Below are 16513 nucleotides of genomic sequence, written 5' to 3'. Positions count from 1 at the left end.
GGTCAACTCCTCTCTGTGTCTCAAGTCCGCCGACGTACATTGACTGGACAAACTGGTAACAACAGGATAGCTGTTCATACAGAGGCAAGCGATCAGCTGGTAGAACGGAAAGGAATGGCGTCATACCACCCCGTAGCATTCTTGCTACATAATTTGTGATCTCCAGAAATGTATAGAGGGGTACGTTTTCAAAATGAGCCTACTGTACGGTATGTTGCAGAATGTTTTACAGTTTTCCAAAAATATCAAGCTGCAAACATGTTTTCAACATTAATCATACCAAAAATAAATGCTTTTTGAGAACCAAAGCATATGAAAATACTGCAGAAGTTTTAGATTTGCTTCATACAGTAAACAAAATTTGAACATGTTTGATATTTCACAATCACTTTAACACATAACACATTTTTAGCTTTGACGCTACATAGAAAGCACATTTTCATTAATAAACAGTAGTTGCACAGAATGGTATTTTATTGCATGTCTTCTCTAAATACTGGTAAAATACTGGCCACCTTCATCTTTTGCTCACTTCATCATCTTTCCACACCCATTTAAGTTGCTTCTTTTCATTCTGATGTACACTTAAAAAAAAAAAAAAAAAAGGGGGGGGGGGTTATGACCCTTTAAGAAATCCCATCATACAAATTATACAGGCTCATCTGTACATCAGAGGTGGCTAGCACATTTTTCAGGAGAAAAAGTACAGTCCAGCTCAAAAAGGTCACTGTATCCGAAGAGCATTGCTCCATGAGTGTCAATTCACCCGCTTCACAGCAGACAAAAACCATCCAACATCAGCTCCAGCGACCTGTTCATTTACCCTGAGAACGAAATGAACCAACTGACCCCGGACAAACTCTTCGATCCAACTCAAACATCAGCGTCACGTAATTCACAACTGCCCCTGCTTTATGAAATCCTGTTCACTCACATGTGAGATGATCAAAAGAAGGCGCATCCAGAGGGAGATTCACTGCGTCAAACTTTGTTCTGCGACCTGACAAAGTGTTTCAAATTAATTACACAATACCGCAGCTGTTTTGACAAAACACAGAAAGATAAAAACTCTGGAGGAGGGAGGAGGGAGTGATGTCGAATAAAAAGGCAGAATAAACTGGTTTAAACTTTAACCAAGCACGAAAAAGAGCAACGTGGAGTTGACGTAGTTTGAGTGAGAGATTTATTGAATGCTTATCATAAAAATGTCCTTCTGTTAAAGATTTTATGACATAAACACAATCGTCTCAGCTGCACTACAGCAGCTGTCAAAGTGTGTCCAGAGTGTGAATAGGGAAAAGAGGATATGAGGAGAAAGAGGGAGAGACACACACACATACACACACATTGAAATCCATCCAAGTGGATGAAAAGATAACAGGTGCAGGTGAAAGCACCTGTGAAGATGAAGAATTTACCTCTGGAGGCAAAACATGAGCTCATTCAGAGCAGATTCCATTCTATGCCTCAAGAAACTTCAATTACCACACACACAGACCATTATCCGTCCGTCTCTCATTTCAAATGAATAATCCAGCTTCGCTTCCTACCATATGTTCTGCGAGACGTCCACGGATGTGTACAATATTCAGATGAGATGCTCAGAGACTGCTGGATGTCTCTGGTGCTGCACAGCTTTGATGGTATGACCTTTCTTTCATGTCGTTCATGTTCTTATTTCATATGCAACCTTTATAAACAGATGTTCTAAACATATATTTGCTGTATAACTATGTTGTTAAAACCTTTTTTTTTTTGCATTCATGGTAATGTTGTCAAAAATAATCCCCATTTCACAAACATGCACTACAAGAAATTTTTTTTTCTTTTCTTTTTACGAGTTTTAGTCTTGTTTCTAGTCCAAATACATAACAATTCTGAAAACTCCAGAAGAATTCTCCAGACAAGTAAATAAAAAATACATAGTGGTTTGCTTTCAGAAATAATAAGTTAAAGTTAAATGGGTTTTTCCCAAAGGTATAAGTAAAACAATCTTGTTTTCGGTTTGAAATAAGATTAATTTACTAAATCCATATGTATTGATATCCAGGCAGTTGTTATCACAGAATAGAGCCAGGCAGGCTTATCATCAAACCGATGTGAAGCAGTTTTAAAAGACTGAAGGGCTTTATTCCGCAAAAACAACTGCTTTGTTTAGGGCTGCACGATTCTGGATAAACTCAAAATCATAATTTTCTCACGATTCTGTAGATGTAAACTAAAGGTTAATATGAGTAGGCATTTATTATTGTCAATTCTCAAACATATGGTAAAACAACAATAATAATATTAGGCCTATGTGTAGCTCTACTGTTGGTTAAAATGCTAAATTTTGCATAGACTTGGAATGACTTTAAATACATTATGGTTGTTAATTCACAGTAAAGTAATGACATCAGAATATAATATCTAATGTTTAGGTTTTGTGGCAAGCAGCAATGTAATAAGCAGGATAATGTACATCCAGAATGATTAATTTCACAGAATAAAGACCTTCAATCTTACGCAACAGCCATCAGTCATCAGGTTGGGCTGCTGTTAACAACCTCCTGGATGTACTGTGTAATATGCAATGTTATTATAATACACATACTTAACACAGTTGTGGTATAAAATGGAGTCATGTTAACCAGAACAATCACTGAGAAAGCCAAACACATAAAACAATCATGAACTAAAGCCAACACTGCTTATCAATGACAAAAACAAAAGACTTATTTCCCTTCAAAAAAAAAAAAGTATAAATCTGGTCTAGCATGATATACAGTAGAGCAGCAATTAACTCTGATAAATAGGACTTGATCTTTGCAAGAGACAGAATTACCCTCAGATAATCCAAGCGTTTGGAGGCATTTAGTAAACACATTTTTTCAGCACACTCTGTTCAATGCTATTTACTCATGCAGGCCGGCAGTTCAATGTGATTATTCCCGCTCTGTTAGAAACGCGTTCGTTCCTGGCAAATGCTCTGCTCCGCAGCTCCTGTCCGAGCCAAAAGACAGAGCGGAGCGAGCGTGACTGACATAGATAAACCAAAATTATTCCCCTCTTTCCATAATTACCAATTTCAACGGTGGTGATAATATTTTATGGAGTTTGTGTTTGTGTGTGTTTGTGTGTGTGTGTGTGTGCGTGCGTGCATGTGTGTGTGTGTGTGCGTGTGTGTGTGTGTGTGTGTGTGTGTGTGTATATAATGTCATGCTCAGAAGAAAGCTGTGATGTGATTGGTTGAGAAGCCTGAGGTTCAACAGTGACTTTGTGGCTTTGGGCCAGTAGGGCAAAAGTATGGTATTATGCATGAATTTCTGTGATACAATTGCTTATGACTGAACCCAATCAACCAGAGAAAGTCAAATGAGTTTCTGAGCTTCTCAAAGAAAAAAAGTATTTACCCCTAGTCAATCAGAAAGAGGAGGAAACATGGGGAATCACAATGAACTACAAACAATATAGAGTATGACAATTACGTGCAAAGCATTCATTCCAACTGAATCAATCTTGTGAAAATAAATTGTTTGAATAAATAATTAAAAAAACAGGAAAACACTGTTTTACTACTGTATTATGTCAACTAGGGCTGCATGATATTGGAAAAATCTGATATTGCGATATTTTATTTAAATACTTCGATATGAATACAGGTTCAGAAGATAGTCTGAATAGCTCTATTTGATGGTTTTCTGGGGAGTCATAGTATTCAGGTACAGAAATTGAATAATCTTGATGCAAAAAAATGCTTTTCTTACTTTGGTTTGTCTCGTTTATTTGCTTTTTTTTATATAATTTTTTGGGGGTTTTTCCACCTTTAATGCATGGGACAGTAGAGATTATTGACAGGAAAGCATGGGGAGCAGAGAGAGGGGAAGGATCGGCACAGGACCGCAAGGCGGGAATCGAACTCGGATCGTCGAGAGCACCGAAGTGCACATGTCAACGCACTAACCACTACACCACTGGCACCAACATTTTTTTTTTTTGCTTGTTTTAAGGAAATCATCTGCCGGTGGGGTAAGTGAAATAATCTTGTTTTCCAACCCAGGCTCATTCTGAAAACGTAGTCACGTTTTGAGAATGAGCCTATGTTGGTGAATTCACATTGTCGGATACAGTCATTCTGAGTTAACTTCCATGCATTACGTTTGTAAACAGCAACCACACACAAACACATATACACACACGCACATATGTCACCTTTGCACACTTAAAGCTTACTCACTCCTGAGTGTGTAGGATGACAGGCAGGTACAACACCAACAGCCTCCAGTCTGTAAAAGCAGCCAATTAAATCCAGCGGAGACTCAACGCCTCAACGCCCTCTTTCTTTCCTGCTCTATTGCACATTTCCACTCATCGCAATCCATCTTTCCCTCTTTACACTGGACAATCTCCTCCTCCCTCCAGTCTTTCCCCTTTCAGAGCGTTAATTAATCCCTGATAGAAGATGAACACACAAACACACACACATACACGTTCACCCTCACACACATGCACACGCACACACCTGAAAAAGCCAGACAGGTGCGAGGGAGGTCTGTGTATATCAAATGAGAACGTGTTCAGATGGCAGAGCTTTATTTCAGATTTGAGGAGTAATGCTGGGGGGGTTTTGGTCTTCATGCTGTCAGTAACTGGAGGCGAAAGAGAGCAAGCTTACATCGCTCTGTGTCAAAGCCTTAATCCTGCAGAAAAAAAAAGCTGATACATGTCAGTCTTATCTTTTTGAAGCACCAGGCAACTTCTGCTGAAAGTTCAGGCCGTATCTTACAAACATGGACAATGTGGAAGATAAGACGCAGATGAAGAGAAACACTCAAAGAAGCTTCAAACAGAACTCCACAAAAAGCAAATCAATGCTGTTGGTGAATAGAAGAGAGCAGGCAGGAGCAGGTGGTCAGGACAGATGGGCTTACAACCAGCGCTGGATGATACAGCAACCAAAACAAAAACTAAACTAAACAAACAAACACGTAGCGCAAAGAATACATCAAACTTTACTGGGTCGGGAGTCTGTTGTCTGGAGGGTTTGAATGTTTTTGGAAGAACAATAACGGTGTTATTTTAGTATTATAGTAGCTATGTTTTTATCTTCTTTCAGGATATTCAATTAAAAACGGCGTCATGGGGGCACAGTGGGTAGCACGATTGCCTCACAGCAAGAAGGTCGCTGATTCGAGCCTTGGCTGGGTCAGTTGGCGTTTCTATGTGGAGTTTGCATGCTCTTCCTGTGTTGGCATGGGTTTCCTCAAAGTGCTCCGGTTTCCCCTACAAGTCCAAAGACATGTGATATAGGTGAATTGGGTAAGCTTAATTGTCCGTAGTGTTTGTGTGTGAGTTTCCCAGTGATGGATTGAAGCTGGAAGGGCACCCGCTGCATAAAACATATGCAGGATAGGTTGGCGGTTCATTCCGCTGTGGCAACCCCAGATTAATAAAGGGACTAAGCCGAAAAGAAAATGAATGAATGAATCTAGATGCTATTTCTAAAAATATGCATAAAAAGGTACGCACTCAATTAAGTCAGATGCATTTTTTAATGTGCACATAAAATATGATGGAAACATACAGTATAATTCCACAATGCACAACAACAAAAAAATTATGTGCTTTGACAAAAGTACATTATTTTTTTGTTGTTGTGCATTGTGGAAGATATTTTGAAGAAAGTTGGAAACCTGTAACGTTTGATTTCCATAATATTTGTTTTCCTTCTATGGATGTCAGTGGTTTCTTTAAAATATCATCTTTAGAGTTTGGAACCACTTGAAAGTGAGTGAGTATTGGGTACATTTTCATTGTTGGTTGAACTATGCTTTTAAATGGCAAAATTAGAGTATTTACAATATTATTTTCTTACATTATGCAAAATTAAATTATGTTATAATTAAATTACGTTTTGCATAATTTAACAAGTAGAGCTGTTTGGCACGATGGCTCAGTGGTTAGCACTGTCGCATCACAGTAAGAAGGTCCCCAGCAAACAATTTTGTGTTTAATATACGTCTAATAAATATCTAAAACGTAGACAGCTTGGCTAAAACAAGGCTAAACTTGGGCTGTCAGTGAAAATCTAATAGATGTCTACGAATAGTCCAAAACTAGACTAGCTGTCACATAGACAGATTAGACAGACTTTATATGTGTTGTCATTCATTTCTGTTTATTTGATGACTAGTCTGGTTTTGGCCTATTCTTAGACGTTCATTAGATTTTCACTGACAGCCCCAATTTAGTCGTTTTAGCAAAGACAACTATGTTTAGACATCTATTAGACATCGTTTTTAAAAAACAAAAAATGGATGGACCAGTTGGCATCTCTAAGTGTAGTGTGCATGTTCTCCCCATGTTCACATGGGTTTCCCCCACAGTCCAAACACGTTATATACTGTAGGTGAATTGGATGATCTAAATTGCACGTAGTGTGTGAGTGTGTTTGAATGAGAGAGTGTATGGGTTGTTCATGGGTTGTGGCTGTAAGGGCATCCGCTGTGTAAAACATATGTCAAAATAGTTGGTGGTTCATTCCGCTGTGATGACCCCTGATAAATAAGGGACTAAGCCAAAGAAAATGAATGAATGAGCGGTTTTATTCTCAATGAAACTTTCTAACTCTAATATAAATTTTTTCCAGGAAATTTAAATAAGAATCACCATTTATTTACTGCTTAACGCACTCAGTGCCACAAGTCATTACTAAACCAGAAACCTGAATGTAAATAGCTCATTTTAAAGTCTATTTTAAAACCACCATGATGTTAGCTGACTTTAAATGATCTACAACAAAATAATAATGACCTGTATCGATAATGATATATTTGAATATATGAATCTCTCAGCCCACTGCACCCCAAACCACAGACAACACAAACACAGGCTAGTTATTGGGGAATTGGCCTGGATAGAGAATATTTTGCATTACTTGTATGTCATGTCAGCGTGAGTGACACTACACTGAATGCATTTTGACAGACCCCTGATTTGTCTGTGAATACACAGACCACGCTGGTCATTTAAATTCATAAATAAGCAATCCATCCAAATCAAATGTTTACATAACACAGCCTCTCAAAAACTGATTTGGAGCTAACCAAGATGGGCAAAATAATCTGCCTGATTCTCACCGAGGGTCAGCGGCAGAGGATTAGACATGTTTAGAAAAGGCCTCCTGTTATTTTATGCACTAATCATGTTGCAAGAGCATTTAAAAGCTGAAAAACAGAACGCTTTTTGCAATGTCAATGGGTGTGCTTTTATCCTGACTAATCAAGTGCTAATAATCAACACAATTTCTGTCTAATACTCTCTAATTCTCCACTAAACAAAGCTCATAATATGACTGAATGTGGCACCAATGTGGCCTCAGTGACTTTATAAAAGCCTTCAATTACTGTTTGAGAGAATCACACATTAACCCAGAAAACACTTTTCAAAGGGTCATCTAAAAAATCTAAATTCCCTTGATGTTTTGACATATAAGAATTCATATAATATAAAAACATGCTGTAGATGGTAAAAATCAGCTTATACTGAAGCCAATCTGCTTCTGACAAGCAACTGACAACTTGTGGAATAAATGCCTTTATTATGTAATAGTGTGGCTAAACTCCACCTCCACAGAATATCAACACATTCTTCTACATCACTGCCTGTTTAGCTTCACCCCTAAATTGCGGTGTAGTAGTAAAAACAAGAGCAGCAAACACAAGTCTATGGAGAAACCAAATAATAAAGATGCTCTGCAGACAACAAGATGCAATGCAGAGCAAGTTTTTGATCCAAATATTAGGAAACAATTAACTTTGATGAAGTTTCAGAGTGCATACTTTGGAAATTATTCCTTTTTTCACTTTATTTTTACCATGGCTTCATTTACAAACAAGGTAGAATTTGATAGGAATTTGTAACATTGAAACTAAAATATGATTATGTCCAGACAATATTGGATCCCACAGTAACTGTTTGGATTACATGATCACTGTGGCTTTGTTTGTTATTAACTTAATATGTACTACTGATATAATTTATATAATGCATTGTTAGTCTACATTGCAGCAATGTCCATCTATACAGGATGTAGCAACAACTGTCCTTTCAAACATATGCACAATACGCAACATTATTTTCCAAGATTTAGAACGGACTGTAAACCTTCAATTCATTATTCTACATTCTGTCGACTAGCAGAGAAATGCATTTGTATTTGATTGTTTACAAGGCCATCTTGGGGACATTGGCTTCATACCTCTGCCGTCTTTTACAAAAGAAAACTTTGGAGAAATATTTCATCTGTTCTCAGATTTTTTTATACTCTTTCTGATCCTTTTGTAAATTCTGAATTGGGTAAGAAAGCATTTATGCATGTAGCTCCAACTGGAAATTACAAAAAAAATTGAGAAGTCTTTTGATCATTTTAAGTCAATCACTCAGAAAATGGAAGGTGAATCTATGATTTGTAAATGTTTTAAGTGTTCTTTGTCCTGTAAAGTCTGTCTTGCTGCTTAATTTTGGCCAGGACAGTCCTGTGAAAGCGATTATTAATCTCAGAGAGTCTTTTTCTGGTTAAATAAAGGTTAGAAAATATTGTGTGTTCTGATGAGGGGGGTCAAAACAGGCCAGAAAGTAGCTATTACTTCTAAATTACTGTATGATGTTTTCTGGTTTATAAATCATGGTAACATTATATGCGAGCATACAGAGAACACAAAGTAAACCAAAAAGGCAGTTTATGTCCCCATTAAATCTCAGACTACAATAATAAAACACTACCACACAAAACTATTTACTACCAGCATAAATAAATAAAAAAATGACATTTTGAACATGAAATGCTGTGATATTTAAGGGATGCTGGCATGGTGGCTCAGTGGTTAGCACTGTCGCCTCACAGCAAGAAAGTCGCTGATTCGAGTCACGGTTGGGGCATTGGCATTTCTGTGTGGAGTTTGGATGTTCTCCCAATGTTGGCGTAGGTTTCCTCCGGGTGCTCCTGTTTCCCCCACAGTCCAAAGGCATGCGCTATAGGTGATTTGAGTAAACTAAATTAGCCGTAGTCTATGTGTGTAAATGTGAGAGTGTATGGGTGTTTCCCAGTATTGGGTTGCAGCTGTAAGGGCATCTGCTGTGTAAAACATATATGCTGGATGAATAAAGGAACTAAGATGAAAGAAAATGAATGAATGAATTTTAAGGGACAGTTCACCCAAAATGTAAATTCTGGCCTTATTTACTCATCACCCAATTGTTTCAAACTTTTATTAGTTTATTTGTTGAACAAAGAAAAATGTCGAAAACTGGTAACCATTGACAACCATGGTACTTTTTCAATTATGGAATTTGAGGTTGAACCATTTGAGGTTTAGTATGAATACATATTCAGTTTTGGCGTGAACTATCCCTTTAAGCACCTTGAAATAACATTGAAATACCACAAAAAATTTAAATGTCAATATTTTAATGCCATGATAAGTCCCATGCCATCACTGTATTATGATTACTGTACTAGCAAAAGGCTATATTTCTGATTATGTACAATCCATATTCATCTAGAGAGTTATAAATCTCATCTCCTCCTGTCATCCGCCACACATATTTCGCTCAATGTAAATTCATGCACCTCATATGGTATTAATGATGGGTCGATTTTGATGTTCATATTCAATGACTGCAACGTGAGATCGAATCGTTTCATTCTGTCGATGTGACAGGACCATAATTAAGCTCTAAAGACTTCAGTGTCACGCTGCTAACCAGCAAACCCACGCAGAGAGAGACAGAGAGACCTTTCTGACAGCGAGACCAACTGCTGCTGTGGATCTAAACACAACTGCATATTAATGTTACCGCATACTTTTCATCAGTCAGGCACAAATGCAAAAATAGTGTGTGCAACGGCCCCAAAAAGTATTTAGACATCTGCGTTTACTCCTACAAATGCACAAAAATTATTAAAACTAAACATCAAACTAAGCAGAACTTCAAACTATTTAAGCTAAAACTTTCCTCAAAACTAATCCCGGATTTATTTTTGTTGCTTTTTTTATTAGCAGGGTTGTACTTAATTGATGAAAATGCATTTGAAGTTCCCATGAAATCAAAAATAACCATAAGATTTTGTTATGGCATGGCTAACATTTATCAGTTTTGACAACAAACAGAAATGTGAGGTGTCTGTTAGGTTGTAATAACTCTCCCTAAACACTTTCCATGATCTTTCTGAATGAAAATGCATACTTTACTACATCCATTTAGCTTGCAGTAGTAAAAACAAGCCATGCCCATTGTTTTGTCATTTAATATTCTGTTTTACAATATGAAAAAAAATATGGTCACAGCTTCCGGTTAATGAGGACTTCAATAGTAAATATGTTTACAATTTTGGTAGATCTGTTCCTAATATTATTCAAATAAATGCTATAATTTACCAGTATTTACAAGAAAGAATAAGGTGAATGATACATTTCTGAGCAGTAAATCAGCATATCAAATTATCTCTGAAGAATCAAGTGACACTGAAGACTAGAATAATGATTCTGAAAATTCAGCTTGAAATCAAATTAAATAATTAAAAAATATTAAATAATAAAACACTAGTGCAAAGCGTATGTGAATGACATTTTCACTGTTAACTGAAAATGTGTTGACTGTGCTTTTTTCATGATAAATGTAACACAATTAAATCAAATTTGTAGCCAAAATTTAAGGCCTAATATTTTTTGCTCACTTCATGAGAACACATCATACAAGTACACAAGCGCACAAAAATATGCCTTTGTCTACATAAAACACACACACAAATGCACACTGGGGAAATCAAAGCAATATTTAAATAACATGACAACTGAATTATAAAAAGTCTCTCTCAATAACATTTCCTTCAATCAAACATGTATGACCTTTAATGGCGTTTTGATAATAATCAGCACAAAGTAAATGAAAACAGTTTGTGTTCATTATCATCCTTTCCCATCAAATTCATTCCACCAGACAAATTGACAGAAAGGCTTATAGATGGCAGAAAATAATGTGCTACACTGACAAAAGAAATTCAAGCAGTACTTACACAATTAAAAATGACCCTTTTATTTCAGTTGAATATTATTTGTTTTATATTTCAAGTAATATATTTTAAGTGCAAAACATAGTTATGCATATTATTTGTTTGAGTTGGCATGTGATTTAAGCCCAATATTTCATTTATTTATAAAATATTGGCCATCACCATCAACGAGGGTAGTGTGTAAAGAAAGCACCCCGGTGGTATGGTCCTGTTAAGGGCTGTTTATGTTCTGAGCTCAGAATAAAAAGGTTAACTGACAGTGCTGCCTTCTACCTGCTTATTCTGCCAGACTGCTGACAACAGAGATATTCAAAGGATTTAGTTTTCTTTGGCTCCAGTGATCAAATTTAGATGTGAAACCATTACCCAATTTTTTTTAATTAGATGAATAAACATTTTATGGGAATTGTTGTTTTGATTAAAGCTCTATCTTCTTGTTTAGAACAAAGGGGGAATTTAAATGAATTCACTTTCTTCAACAAGACAAATATGCTTTGTACCTTCCACCAGGTTATATAAAATTGTTCTCATAGAGCCAGAAAAATACTGTTAAAGGCAAATTATTTATTTTTCATTGGGTCAAGTGATAAAATTTAGATGTGAACCATTACCCTTATTTTTTTAATTGGTTGAATGAAAGCTTTTTTCCAGCGTACAACCTGAATCTTCTATTCTCTGTTGACACATATTGCAGACTGTACCTTATTCATTTATTCATGATGTCATTAGTTTTTTAAATCTACACCATTTCTGTTAGTTCTTTTGATCTTGATTGCAATGTTATTTGTAAGATGGCATGGACCTTTGGCGCCACTGGGGGTCAGGGGTGGTGGTGATGTATGAGGTCAGAAAGTGAATTTACTATTTGTTCTACAGTAAATGACATCTGGAGAATTTTGTATGGCCTCTCATGTGGAAAATCAATTAAAAAAATCTACCCCCCCCCCCATAACCAACAATAAGTATCCCATATTAAACATCAAATCATTCCACTAGGATTTGAAGTGATTAAATTATGCTGCCATTTAAACTGTATTTTAACAGCACTGTGGAAGGACATTAATTCTGCTCACTCACCCTGTAGAGTTTGGATTGGGTCAGACTGGTCACCTTCTGACAGGAGGGTTTAGACGATCCTCGACCTGAAACTTGTGCTGACATGGAGACAGGACATCAAACAGGTTCATACTGCCCCGGACCTGCAGCACACAAACAAACGCAGTCTGACCTGTTTGATCCCGAGAAGAATAAAAACGAATCACTCTCTTATCTGTATTCAGACCTTCACGTCAACAACTGAAAAATGCAAACTTTGATCTGCAAAGAAGTTTAATTTTAGCTGACACTGGCTCGGCGCTTGACAAGAATTCCAAACTTTAGCAAATCTGAAACAACTTGCTCCATCCAAAGCGTATAAACAAATATGTGATAGGCTGCTGTTGGATTTAATCCCCGGACCGCTGAAGCCACAGAATGAGCGGAGGGCTACAGTGTCTCTGAGCGGCTTGAAAGATTAACAAATCATCTGTCTTCAAGTGGCCAGATTACACAGAAACTGTGTTTGTTGTTCCAAAAGGCCTCAAAAATCAGCATTTACTCTTCAAGTCCTATTGGGATTCTACAGTAGATGGCATACAGTGCAGATCATTCGCTGACAGTCTGATGCATGCAAAAACTGTGTTATCAGACTAAAACTACATGTTTTAAACTTATTAACTGGCATCTACCCAATTTCTGAAAGTATTACTTTGCAATGTTTACAAGGTACCAGCCCAATCCCACAAGGAAACATAACGATTTCATAAATAGTCAGAAAAATTGATAATTCATATGAAGTCATACAATTTTTAAAGGGAGGAGTGTCCCCATATTCCACCCCTAACCCTACCCCTCATTGAGGGATGAGCAAATCAAACTAAAATTCATGCATGAGTTTATACAAATGAATACGAATTAGCCACTAAATCAAAATGTTCTGAATTTATGTGAGATTGCGTTGAAGGTACCAGGTCAACACAATGAATGCTTCCTAATAACTAATGTAAGATTCAATAACAGCAAGCAGCAAGACAGATTTGGTTAATTTCAATGAATCTTGAAAGACTCTATCAAAAGGATAGTTCACTCAAAATAATTACATTTGCTGTAAATTTACTGTAGAACCAACCGTTTTAACCCAAAAATGACCAGTCTGTCAGATGAAGAAGAGCAGAAGTCAGAGATAAAATTAAAAAAGTTTACTGAAGATAGTTTGCAGTTTCATCAGCAGAAGCCAACTTCAACACTCTCGTAGAGTTCGTAGGCCGCTCTGCCTACAATCTTAAAACACGTTATTAACTGTGTCATATAAAAAGGTGTTTTTAACCTGATTGGTTAAAACAAAAAAATAGACTTAGAAAATCCATGTGGATGTGTGTAATTCAGAACAATATCTTCCAATGATTACTTTGTGTCACATATAAAAGTCAGACAGCCACTAGGGTATTCAGAGCAGACTCCAGACCTGTAATACTGATCCACAAACGTATAGAACACACACAAAATACAATCTGTTTCTTACTCAAGGCTGTGTCCTGTTCTCTCAGCCATCATATTAAACAGGTTAAAAACTGGTACAACCAACATCCAAATTGGCAGCTTAAGGGAATTTAACACATAAAAGGGCAAATAACCCAGGAAACAGTTGTTTCCAATTCTTCAGGAGCTCACATCCACTCAAGAGGTCTCCATGATCTCTGACTTGGCTTGGTAGAGGATTTGAGGAAACAAATCATTTGGCATACAGAAAAAGCATAGACACACATAATATTCCAGTTTTACTCTTAAGAACTCTTAATCTAAGCATTTAAATACTCATCTTTATTAATAATCAAAGACATAAGAAATTATACATGCTACTCCATCCTGGAGTGGACATCCATCAGAAAATCCACTGCATCATTACACCGCAAAGTCCATCCAAGACTTTTTATCTTCAGTAAAAATTCTGCCAATTTTCAAACTTGTGTTGCTTGAATTCTTAAAATAAAAATGGCCACTTAGTGGGTAAAAAAATGCGAATTTACCTCTAATAAAGTCTAATAAAGTGCAAAAAGCCACCTACTGTTTTGTGCATTTTGGATGGCCTGACCATGAGGAAATATTAACTGCAATTTTTCATTTCGGAAGAACTAACCTTTTGAGAGTTCAGTTTAGTGGTAAACACAGTAGTAAACCTAATATTTTGACCAAAGATGAATGATATTAAAAGGAAAAGTTTCCCGATTTTCAATTAGTTATGTATTGTTAGTCTCACAGTAGAGTAAATGACAGTGTACTCCTTCTCCACATTACCTGCACAGCAGTCCATCACACAAGGCAAATCACATCAGTTTTTCTCAAGTCAAGCCCGATATTATTCATACCCCAGGCAAATTCTGACTTAAAGTTACATATAGGAATACTTTCCACAATAATGCCTCTTGTACATCATCACATCATCTTTTCGGAGAAGCCTGTGTCATTTCCGGTCAAAAAAAAACTTGCTGGTTGAATAAAAGAAACTTTAAGTCAGACATTGCCAAGGATATAAATAATGCCAGGCTTGAGTGTTTCCCGTGACAAGTACGTGGCACCAATTTAGAAAAGTAAAACGTTCACATTTCTATTGCATTGGGAGCCAAATGTATTAATAGCCCTTCTTGTCAGCCCTGAATTCACCCTTTAAATCACCTAATGAGGATTGATTCTCTTAGTGATCCTGAATATTATATTCAGAGCCAGAGCCAGTCCTCAATCCTGAACCATTCTGCATGTTTTCATATAAAAATCTCCTTATCAATCCATAAAACATCATGGGGCAGAGTAGCCTTTCTTACTATAAGTTTACTATGAAGTTTATCTATTGAATAAAAAAACTAACCTGAATCAAATTACTCTGGATGTTTAAATATGCTAAAAACTACTAAGCCTCAAACTCTACATTGTATGTTAATCTTGAGGGAAAATTACATAATAAAATAATCAGTTAAATCAGCATTTAGCAAGTACAAATGGCTCATTCTGGTAAAGGAATATACATTTCCAACCCTACCAAACCTTACAATGTGTGATGAATTTTAAGAAATTGTGGCATGCTACTGAAAAGCAAAAGCTCAAAACACAGTTTATGAAAATGCCTATAAGCCCCAGCAGCAGAGTGATAACATTAAATATATATTATATAGACAGATAGACTGTATTTTTAAAATTATTCATAGACGATTTCAACTTTGCTTGAAATGTCTTGTCTAAAAGCGGTTGTTTCTTACTCTCTGACTACATGAATGTTATGTAGGGTCTGCAATCAACAAACCACAGCGTCCCTGAAGAATAGAATAATAGAGGTATTAATGAGGATTCTTTTAAACAATGAAATGGCTCTGGATAATAAAAACTGAGAATGAGGGAAAACAGAAAGAGAGAGACAAAGAATATATCAGCTATCAAGTCTCTTAGCATGCAAAATGTATGAGTATCTCCCGCTTGCTTAAAACCCAGCCTGAGCTGAACAATGGACCACCACGGAGCTGAAAAAAGGGCCACTGGAAGTAATTTATACAACGCAACAAAGACCGTAATGACAGAATCATTCACTGTTAAAAAAACACATGCATATGGTCTTATCATACGGAGTCACATTCATACAGCTGTCTTAATAATGCTCACAAATTGAATAGATTATGATGTGCCAGAAATAATGAATTGCTGTCCTCTTTGGTTAATAACAGCATAGGCAGCATTTCTTTGTAAACATGTGAAAACCAATAGAACTTTGTATCATCAATTTTTTAAATATATAACATGATTTAATAAGCAGTCGGTAATGCATTTTCAACTTTCAAAGACCGTGTTTTAATTTAATAAAAAGGTATTTAATTGAAAATGTTCAAATATATATTTATATAGGTGGCACGATGTGTCAGTGGTTAACACTGTTGTCTTACATCTAGTAGGTTGCTGGTTTGAGTCCCGGCTGGGCTAGTTGGCATTTCTGTGTGGTGTTTGCATGTTCTCCTTGTATTCATCTGGCTTTCCTCCTGGTGCTCCGGTTTCCCACACAGTCCAAAGTCATGCGATATACACTGAAAAAAATTATCCAAACATGATTCCTTGGATTTACTCAATGTTTTTAAGTTAAGTAGTTGTAAATAATTTATTTGGTCTGAATTTAAACAAACAAATTAAGTTGAACATTATTAAATTTAATTTGGTATGGGTGTTTCCCAGTGTTGGGTTGTGGCTTGAAGGACATCCGCTGAGTAAAACATATGCTGGAAAAGTAGGCAGTTCATTCCGCTGTGGCAACCTCTGAAATAGAGACCAAGCTGAAGGAAAATTAATGAATATATAAATGTATTAAATGGATATTTTTCTAAAAACAGTTAATTCTGCCATCATTTACTCACCCTTGACTTATTCCAAACTAGTAATGATATTAGT

At 36.4% G+C, this 16513-nt stretch overlaps 1 protein-coding gene across 1 annotated transcript in view; it reads right to left on the bottom strand.

The window, feature by feature from the left end:
* Positions 1-16513, bottom strand: part of chrm3a (cholinergic receptor, muscarinic 3a) — a 148136-nt gene that overhangs the window by 84459 nt on the left and 47164 nt on the right. The window contains exon 2 of the mRNA XM_056476706.1: positions 12131-12252. The gene's annotated coding sequence lies outside the window, so the exon portion shown is untranslated. The remainder of the gene's footprint in view (positions 1-12130; positions 12253-16513) is intronic.

The sequence above is a fragment of the Danio aesculapii genome, chromosome 17 (assembly GCF_903798145.1).
Source record: "Danio aesculapii chromosome 17, fDanAes4.1, whole genome shotgun sequence".
NCBI classification, from domain to species: domain Eukaryota; kingdom Metazoa; phylum Chordata; class Actinopteri; order Cypriniformes; family Danionidae; genus Danio; species Danio aesculapii.
Note: the sequence above shows the minus strand (reverse complement) of the source record. Positions and strands in the feature narration are given on the sequence as shown.